This window comes from Gavialis gangeticus, unplaced genomic scaffold (genome assembly GCF_001723915.1).
Source record: "Gavialis gangeticus isolate Ggan-Ray unplaced genomic scaffold, GavGan_comp1, whole genome shotgun sequence".
In the NCBI taxonomy this organism is placed as follows: Eukaryota; Metazoa; Chordata; order Crocodylia; family Gavialidae; genus Gavialis; species Gavialis gangeticus.
Window position 1 is genome coordinate 100,923 of NW_017728977.1, and position 10,006 is coordinate 110,928.

Here is a 10,006-nt window from a genome sequence, read left to right on the forward strand (position 1 = left end):
AAAAAAAAAAAAAAAAAAGAAACCCCCCCCCCCCCCCCCCCAAAAGAAACGAATTCTCACTCTCTAGAAGGGAGATGCCCTGACCTGTTTTTTACCCGCCTGCCCAGGCATTAGCAGGGTGTTGCAGCTTGAAAGACGACTGGCTCTTTAATTGAGTCACGACCGCATTTCCCACTTCCCACGGGATAAGTGGCATTTGGGGGGAGGGGAGCCCACCCGCATTACCGAAACACGCAGGACGTGAGGAACCAGATGTTTTGGCTGCATACTGAGTTTTAAAAGCTTGTTGTCCCATCCCCTCCCTTTTATGTAGGACTCCAATAAAGTAAATTATTACTTGAGAGACTGGAACACGGCGTTTCAGTCGTGGGGAGAAAACGGTGTTTTTAAAGATAGGGGAGATTTGAAGTCAGTGTGGCACTGGCACTACTATTTGCTGGGGTGGATCAGGATCTCTACATTGAGCTGAAATATGGACTAGCCTTTGGTTTAACTAATAGATATACAATAATGTACAGTGTATGGATGGGGAGGCGAGGAGATGGTTGAAGGAGTGGCATCTGCTTTTCCTCGTCATGGTCCTAGGTAATGGCGTGGTGGGGGGAACGGTTTATTCGTAGGAACAGACACAAGAGAGATGCTGGGGAGAAGGAAGGGCATTGCATAGGATGAAAACAAACACACAACGATGCAGATTTTATGCCTTTTTATTGTTTAGCATTTTTTTATGTTGGGTCTTCCAGACTGGTTTAGTGGGTTATGGTTTTTTTTTTTCCTCCACTAGCTCTGTATAGTTTGGTTAAAAACTAGTAATTTAGTTTTATATTTAACTAAGCTCCAATTAACCGTTCTTCTTAGGTGATATTTATTTCTATGCTTTTTTTTTTTTATTAGTATTTTCAGTGGTTTTTGTTTTTGGCCGAGAAGTCTGTTTAGAGCTTTGCCAACGTTGCAAGTTGTAGCTACCTGAGAAACACTGAGGAACAAACACACTAGGAGTTGCACCCTTTTAATCTTGACTAGTCATTGTGAAATTGCTGTGTAAGTTAATAAACACACTTGTAAATACATTGTTTGCAGGGTGAGTGTTGCTGAGTTACAAGTGCAGGAAAGATTGCTCAAGTCTCCGCTGTGAGCATTACTTAATGAACAAAGCCTAATTACAACACATTCAGACTCTCCCTCACTTACCCACCACCCCCTGCCTAAGACCACCTGTGAAGGGGAGGGGGAGAAGCAGGCAGGTGTCCTCTCGCCTGGAAATGGGTAGATGACATCTCCATTCAGGAGCTGAATATCAAACCACAGCCTGAGCTGGGTTTTGAATAACTCTGCATACCAATAACTTACCGTTAAAGGCAGGCTGAGATGTAAAGTGCTTTTATAATGCAATATTAAAGGCAATTTTTTTTTTTGACGTGGCATGTCTTGAAATAAACATCAATGATATGTGACGAAGGATCGTTCTTTCTTTAAAAGAAATGGATTTTGTGGGGAGGGGAGCCGGGCTGGTTTTCCACCCCTGTATTGTGCTATTCTGGACTGTGCAAAAATGATTTGGCTCAATAACTCTTCTTGTTCCGTCGTCTTTGGCTTGAACTCTTAAAGCGGCTCATTTTGTTCATCGTTAGGATTCTTTTTTTAAAACCAACAAATTTATTTATTTTTTTTTTTTTGGCTCCCAATAAAATGTAATTAAACACTAAAACAAGAAGCTTTGGCCAAATCTCTTTTCCCTGTAGTTCCAGGCTGGAGAAATTTTGACTTTGCAGTGTCCTGGCTTGTCCAGTGGTTGCTCAGACAAGTCGACCTTACTCTGAGTAGGTCTGTTATGTGTGATGGGGTCTCAGCTGCTCCCCTGAATAACTGTTTTTGGAGATCAGCCCAGTAGGGCTATTGTCTTTTCTAGAAAATTTAGAACAGGATCTTACATTGTGGATAGCAGGACAAGTCATGACGATGGTGTCTCTCCATGACGCATTGAATGTGTGGCTCCACGTAGGCAGGACGAGCCAGCCGCGTGCTTCATACAGTTGGGTTCTGCAACTGGGTCCTGGTCTAATGGTCCCCACTTTTGCAGTGACGCACGCTGAAGCAGGACGCTTGGTCTCGGTAATAATTCCTCATTCCCACTCTCTAACTTTGTTTGCTCCCCTCACGCTGCCCGTCGAACAATGGTAAGACCTGTTTTTTAACTACGGTTTTAAAACTATTTCTGCTCTGTTTTTTTTTTCTCACCACTTGGGCTTGATTGGTTTACAATAAATGAAGCAAGTGTCCATCCTGATACAAAGCTGAATAAATTGTAAGGGGGGGGAGACCAGGTCATCCCTCCCCCACCAGGATCCCCGATGGTCCCAGGGGAGGCGCAGCCAGGCCAAGGGTCAGTGAGGATCTAGTCAGGGAGCGTCTGGAGGGACTGGATGTATTCAAATCAGCTGGTCCGGATGATCTCCACCCCCCGAGTGCTGAGGGAATTGGCTGAGGTCATTGCGGGACCCCTGGCATGGCTGTACAAGCACTTGTGGTGCTCTGGTGTGGTGCCAGAGGACTGGAAGAGGGCCAATGTGGTTCCCATCTTCAAAAAAGGGAGGAAGAAGGACCTGGGAAATTATAGGCCTGTTAGTCTTACCTTGCTCCTGAGCAAGCTTTTTGAGAAAATTATCCAGGTGCACATCTGCGAGGGGCAAGCAGGGGACTGTGTGCTTTAGAGGCAACCAACATGGGTTCGTTTGAGGCAGGTCCTGTCAGACCAACCTGGTGGCCTTTTACGACCAGGTCACAAAATCCTTGGATTCAAGTGTCGCGGTGGATGTAGTCTTTCTGGACTTTTGGAAGGCCTTCGACACTCTCACCCCGTTCTCATTAAAAAACAGGGGACTGTGGTGTCAACACCCACACAGTCAAATGGGCCACACCCAGAGAGTGGTGGTGGATGGGTCGTATTCAACCTGGAGGGATGTGGGCGGTGGGGTCCCCTAGGGCTCAGGCCTGTACTGTTCAACATATTCATCAGCGACTTGGACGAGGGGGTAAAAAGCACCCTGTTCAAATTTACAGACAACGCTCAGATGTGGGGGGATGTGGGCACACTAGATGGGAGGAATAGGCTGCAGTCAGACCTAGACAGGTTACAGGGATGGATGGATGAGAATAGGATGGGATTCAACACCAACAAGTGCAAGGTGCTGCACCCGGGGGGGAAGAACCGGCACCATACCTACAGGTTGGGGAACTCCCTTCTCATCAGTGCAGAGGCAGAAAAGGATCTTGGAGTCATCGTTGACTCCAAGGTGAACATGAGTCGGCAATGTGGGGAAGCAGTCAGGAAGGCCAACCGTACCTTGTCGTGCATCCACAGCTGCATCTTGAGCAGGTCCAAGGAGATGAACCTCCCCCTCTATGCGGCACTGGTCAGGCCGCAGCTGGAGTACCGCGTCCAGTTCTGGGCACCGCACTTCAGGAGGGATGTGGACAACATGGAGAGGGTCCAGACGAGGCCACTCACATGGTCAGGGGGCAGTAGGGCAGGCCCTATGAGGAGAGGCGACGGGACCTGAACCTGTTCAGCCTCCACAAGAGAAGGCTGAGGGGGATCTAGTGGCCATCTATAAACTGGCCAAGGGAGACCAGCAGGCAGTGGGGGTCCCTGTTACCCCAAGCGCTACTGGGAGTAACAAGGAACAACAGCCACAAGTTGACAGAGAGCAGATGCAGACTAGCCGTCAGGAGGTGCTACTTCACGGCCAGGGCGGCTAGGATCTGGAGCCAACTTCCAAGCGAAGTGATGCTGGCTCCTTCCCTGGGTGTCTTCAAAAGGAGGCTGGATGAACGCCTTGCCGGGGGTCGGACTTGATGATCTGCTCAGGTCCCTTCCGACACTACCAACTATGAAACTGAAGAGAAGAGCAGAGGCCGCGTGCTAAGACCCAGCTGGCCAGCCCCATCTTAGCCAGGCAGTGTGGGGAGAAGTTCCCGTGTGAGCACTGTGCCCAGAGGAGCCAGGCATCAGGTCCAGGAGATTTGTCTGGGGTTCAACATCTGTTCACTGGGGGAAAACGCCATGGAATTAGTGGCAGCTCACACAACAGGTCAGTAAGCTTTCCTGTTGATGGGGAAAGGGTGAGAGACTGAGTTGGCATCTTAGAGGGGCTCGGATGTCACAGGTGGAGGGAGCCAGCCCTTAAAAATGGGACTTGCGGCATGTTCTTAAGGCCGATTGCATGGAGGCATCTCCCATTTTGAACTAGTCGCACGTTGCCCCACATGAATGCGTTGGCGGTATTGATTTAACAGGAAATGTCTCTGATGTGTTCCCTGAGGCAGGCCCAGGCCCCATTTCCAGCCCCTATCTTGCTGTGGCCACCACATCTAACCAGCAGCATGTGAAAAGGCAAGGTAACGAAGGTGTGCTGGGCCCTGTGGGCTGGTTGCATTTCCAGTCAGACTGAAGATGACTTGTGCAGCTCAGTTCCTTGTTCGCTGCCCACAAGGATTTCAGCTGGGGAAGTTGGGATGTCCAGGTGGCAGCAGGAGGGAGAACCCAGGTGCCAGTCCGTTGACTTGGGGCTTTGCAGCCCTCTTGGCTAACTCCTGCTTGGGCACCCTAGCTTCTGCTCGTGGGTTGGGTCACAGTGTGTGGTCACATGGAAATTGCTCTCACCACCAGCCAGTATCAATGGGGGAACACCTTTGCCAGATGTTTGTCATTGGACTATAGAGACATCCGGAGCCATCAGGCCCAGCCACAGGCAACCACATCCCTGATTCTTTGCATGGTTTCTGATGGACTCTGATTATTTTGTGGCTGCCCTCGTGCTACGATTTCTTCCCTGGGTTAACAGGCAAGACCCTGGGCATGGACTCCTATTGAAAAGATACTGAGGAAAGGTAGGAGGTGACACAAGGATGGAGGCATCTATTGTCATTGGAAGATGCACTTAAAATTGAGTTTGTAAAGCTTTCCTTGACTGACTGGAAGCAGAATCAGTTAGGGTCTAGAGGTGTGTGCAGGGCCTGGCACAGGAACGCCCTAGTCCTCATTTGGATTTATTTATGATCATCTGGACCAATATATATTAGTCCCTCCTATATATGCAAGTCCAGATTAGTTGTCACTTGGATGTATACATGATAATCTGGACGAATATATATAGAAGGGGCTAATCTATATTCATCCAGATTGTCATATAGAAAGCCCTAGTCCTCATCTGAACCGCATGTGCCAGATAGAAAACAGCTTCCCTATATATTTTTATCTATAATGCTGATGCTGTTGCCAGGGAAACAGATGCATTGTTTTTAAAAGTTTTTGGGGAGCGGAGCTGTTTGCATAGCAATCTTTGCTCACTGCTGAAGTGATGCCTAAATAGCTGTTGGATCCAACTCTCTGGGCCTGGCCTGCGGTACACATAATCTTAGCAGTGCAAAGGCTTGAATTGATGCGAGGTTTTAACACGGAGAGAACTGGGGAGTCCTAAGTCTCAGCCGTCAGGGTAAGGCTCAAGTCTGTGCTGATTTGATAGCAGCTTGGGACTGCTGGTGGCACAGTGGTCTCCAAAATGTCCGCTTGGAGGTATAGAATCATAGAAGTGGGGTCGGAGGGACCTGGTAGATCTTCAAGTCCGAACCCCCGCCTGGGCAGGAGAAAAACTGGGCTCAGATGAGTCCAGCCAGGTAGGCATCCAGCCTTCTCTTAAAGCCCCCCAGGGTAGGAGCCAGCACCACTTCTCTTGGAAGTTGGCTCCAGATCCTAGCCGCCCTGACCGTGAAGCAGTTCTTGCGGATGTCTAATCTAAACCTCCTCTCCAACAACTTGTGGCCGTTATTCCTTGTTATGCCAGGGGGGCGCTCGGGGAAACGAGGTCTCTCCCAAACCCTTCTGGTCCCCCCAGTGAGTTTATAGAGGGTCACCAGGTCCCCCCTCAGCCTTCTCTTGTGGAGGCTGAACAGGTTGAGGTCCCGCAGTCTCTCATTGTAGGGCCTGCCCTGTTGTCCCTGGATCATGTGAGTGGCCTCCTCTGGACCCTCTCCATGTTGTCCACATCCCTCCTGATGCTGAAGAGTAGACTCTACCCCTGCTGCATGCTGGTGGGGAAGAGTAGCACCCTGCCCGGCAGCCATTCCCGCGTCCCCATGCTTCCACTCGGACACTACGGACATCTGCTTCCTTGCTGAAGACGCACCTCAATTTGGGGGAGTTTTGAGAAATTTTAGGGTTGTTTTTTGGAAAACAAACGTGTGGGTGATATGCAAGCAAATACAGTAAGTACCATGGTGTGAAGGACGTGCACAGGGCTGATGTAGCTAAACCCCCTGTACGTGCCACAGGTATCTGAGGACATTTGATTCCCACCCTGCTGTCATCGGCCCATCTCCCTCTCGTTGAAGGTGGACTGGTTCACGGGCGAGCCTCATGCTGCTGCTGCAATGTGTGTTGTCATCCAGGACGGAGACGGGAGGTTTGGCTCTGCCGACTTCCCAGTGCCACCTGCTGGCTGTTTATCATTTCTACTGATGCCAGCGTAGCCAGGTGCAGCCTGGCTCCGTAGCCAAGACCAGCACGACACTGCCCGATTGCGGGTAGGTCTAGAAACCTTTTCAGGGCTGGGGCTGCTGCTCTCTCATGCTAATCACTCAGCTCCCGCTCTCTGCAGTCAAACACTTTAAAGTGCAGGTTCTGGCTTGTTGCTCTCAGATAGAAAGAAACATCCCCTTGCATCAGATGTGAAGGCCTATTTTTCTCCTTATCCACCCCCCAGTCTGTCAGCCCATATGGAGCGTTCCCTGCAGCAGGAGCTAATGAAAATTGGATGCAGCTGGGTTTGTTTTTTTTTAAAAAGAGAGGCTGGCTGATTTTTACATCCAACAGCCACGCTTACGGTGATGAAGGTTAAAAGCTAAGGAGCAATCAAATCCTTAGAAGATGGTCAGGAAGTACAATCCAGGGATAATCGGACTGTCACGGCAGTCTCAGTGCTGGTTTCCTTGGGCAGTGCAGTCAGTTTGCTCCATGCTAAATAAGTCAGTGGTGGGGCCTAATGCCATTTTGATTTGGTGATGGTGTCAGTTCTGGATTTTCAGCCTCTTTTCCCATATAATACATCCAGCTGCCATAAGCAATGCCAAAGGAGACTCCTCAGATTCACCATTTCTTTCCTGGGCTTTGGATAGAGTCATTTAAAACACTCCTTTATCAGGCACCAAGGAAGATGGGCAGGAATAGAAGCAGCTGCTGCCTTGTGTCAACCACTTGATTAAAGTCACTGCTAATTAAAGCACCTAAATCTCTCCTTTCTTCAGGCCCAATGCCTAGGAAGTCAGGAGGTGGTGCAGGGCTACCGGAGCTGCAGTGTATTCAAGCAATGACCTGGTGCTTAGAGAAATAGAGCAAATGGTGGACAGGCCCGTTCTGACCTCTCCGGCATTGATCTGAGCTAATGAGCTGGGCTGGATGGAAACGTGAGCTTTGATCACGGCGTTTCACCAAGTGCAGCTGGGGCGGCTGCTTTGTTTTTTCAGTTCAGGAGCCTTTGATCAGGCCCGGAGTGTAAATCGGCTGTGGGCTATTCTAACTCTCTAGTCCTTGAACGTCAGGGCAGTCTCACGGTGCTGGTTTGAGATGCGCTGATACTAACCACCTGGGGCCTGCCGCGGCTTTATCAGATCCAGCTGCATTTCATCCTTCCTCCGTGGGGGCATAAAAGGGTTGAGCAGGGCAAGGGCAAGGGCTTGCTCATGCCTCCTTCAGGCCTGCTGAGACTTGGCCTTGTTCAGTCCCACGTTCAGAGCCTCATCAGGTTCTTCCTGTGGGGAGGAATTGATCAGAGGAGTCGGGTGTTAGGGGCAAAGTTTTCTGTGAACACCGACTGCCAAAGGCAGGGGTAGGAGGTGTTTTCCCCTTGGCTGCTAGCCTGGATGGGGAGGTTTTGCCTTCCTCTGCAGCCTGGGCTACCATCCTCTTCCTGGGCTTTGTGAGCACAGTGGCTTCCCCATTGCTACAGTACCAGGGCCCTCCTTCCCCCTTGGCTGTGCTAGAGGACTGCCTTGGTGTTTTTGGGGCTGAGGCTTGTGGGCAACTGCTGAAGGCTTGAAGTAGCAATGCCAGGGCGTCTGCGGGTGAACAGGGCCTGCAAATGCAGGGAACTGGGATCAATGACCTGGGAAGCCCGCTCTTCCTACCAGAGGGCAGCCAGCAGTTTCCTGCCCCGTGCTCCTCATACCCTTTCCTGCTCTACCTCCACCATGTCCTGTTGGAAGGAGACAGGCCGAGTCTGCACCTGTGAAACCCCCTGCACCCGCGTGGTCACATCCCTTCCTCTATGCAGCCCTTGAGCAAGGGAACTGCTTGCTTGCGTCTACTTCGAGCCTGCTGAGGCCCAGTTTCATCTCCGTTTCCTGCCTGCTGAACTGCCCCAGCCTTGCTGCAGCCTCGGCCTCCTGCTCCCTCTGCCCTTTTGGACTCTGGCTTGGCTTGGTGGTCCCTGACCTCTGCTGCTGCTTCACATTTTGGCACCTGGGTACCAAAGAGGCCAAGAGTCAGGGGCAGAAGAGGTTGCAGCTCTGTGGTCTAGTTCAGGCTCAGGGGACAGGAGGGGACTCGTGGGCTCAGGGCTCCTGTTCCCAGTCCAGGTCATTGTCCTCCACCCTGGCATGGATTGCCATCTGTTGCTGCCCAGATCTGCAAGCTTTTTAGGGGCACAGAGATGCAGGGTTCAGTCTGGCGTAAGGCAGCTGTCTGGCACCCCAGCACCCTCCTGCTCCAACAGCTGGAGATAATGCTACAATCAGGACTGCTAATAAACCCTGGTGGGACAAGGTTTTGACTGCAAGTCAACGCAGCTTCTCTTGGGGCCTGGGCTGTCACCTGGCCACAGCAGATCGCTTCTCAGCCAAGCCCACGCATGGTGCAGGGTGTGATGGAGGAGTGGGGCCAGGATCACCCCTCTTGCAGCTGCTGTCGTGCATCCAACAGAGAGATGGCAACATCTGCTTACATGGCACAGCCGGCATCCACGTCGCACTGTCTGTCCTCTTGGCCTGTGAGCTCTCCCAGGCAGAAATGACTTCTGTTTGCATTACCTGCCAGCCTTGTTCAGGCTTAAATGCCAGCTAAGTCGTGGTGCCAAGCAAATCAAGACCATAAGCAAAGTTGGACTGGAAGGAACCGTGGGAGGTCGCGTCTAGTCGAAGCCCTTGCTTAAGGCAGCAGCATCCCCCTCTAGGCCATCCCGGCCGTGTCTGTCTGGCCTGTTCCAAACAGGGATGTATGAGCAACCCCTTTGTTAACCGTGCCCTCGGACGTCATGAACAACCACAAGCTGAGCAAGGGGACAAGGGCACTGCCACAGTCCTGCCACTGCCAAGTCAGGAAGTCGTTTGTTTGAGCATGCTTGAGAGATGCAAGGAAGAGGAGCACACTCCTGTTGGCAGAGGCAGGCAAACCCCCTGGTCCTTGCCCATCTGACCACAGGGTCCGGTGCCTTTCCCATCACCCACTGCCATTATCCTCCAGCTCTTGCTCCACTGCCCAGGTGGGGAGACTTTACCATTTCTAATGCCAGCAGATGTGAGCAGGGGCCTTGGGCTAGCAGCTGGGAGGAGGAGGCAGAGAGCCGTAAGGCCTGATGTAGCCTTGTCCCCTCTCTTGAGGCTGTACTGCCCTGCCAAGGCCTGGGCTAGGCCCATCCTGCAAGTAAGGAAGAGTTTTGCTTCCTGGGCTGGTAATAGGTCATCTTTCCCCACCAGCCAGGCCTGTGTCTGCACCGCTGTGGTACAGGCTGTGTACAGGGGGTGAATGGCAGCAGCCCTAGGTGGGGCATTTTAGGTTTGCTTTTTGGAAAATAAATGTGCAAGTAAATACAGTACCATGGTGGGAAGTATGCACGCTGGGCTGATGGGTCTAACTCACTGGGTAGGTGTGCAAACCCGCCTGGGCTCCTTACTCCCCTGACTCCCATCGGGGTTCAGGACATCACTTGTATTTGAGTGGCCTCCCTTACTGGCT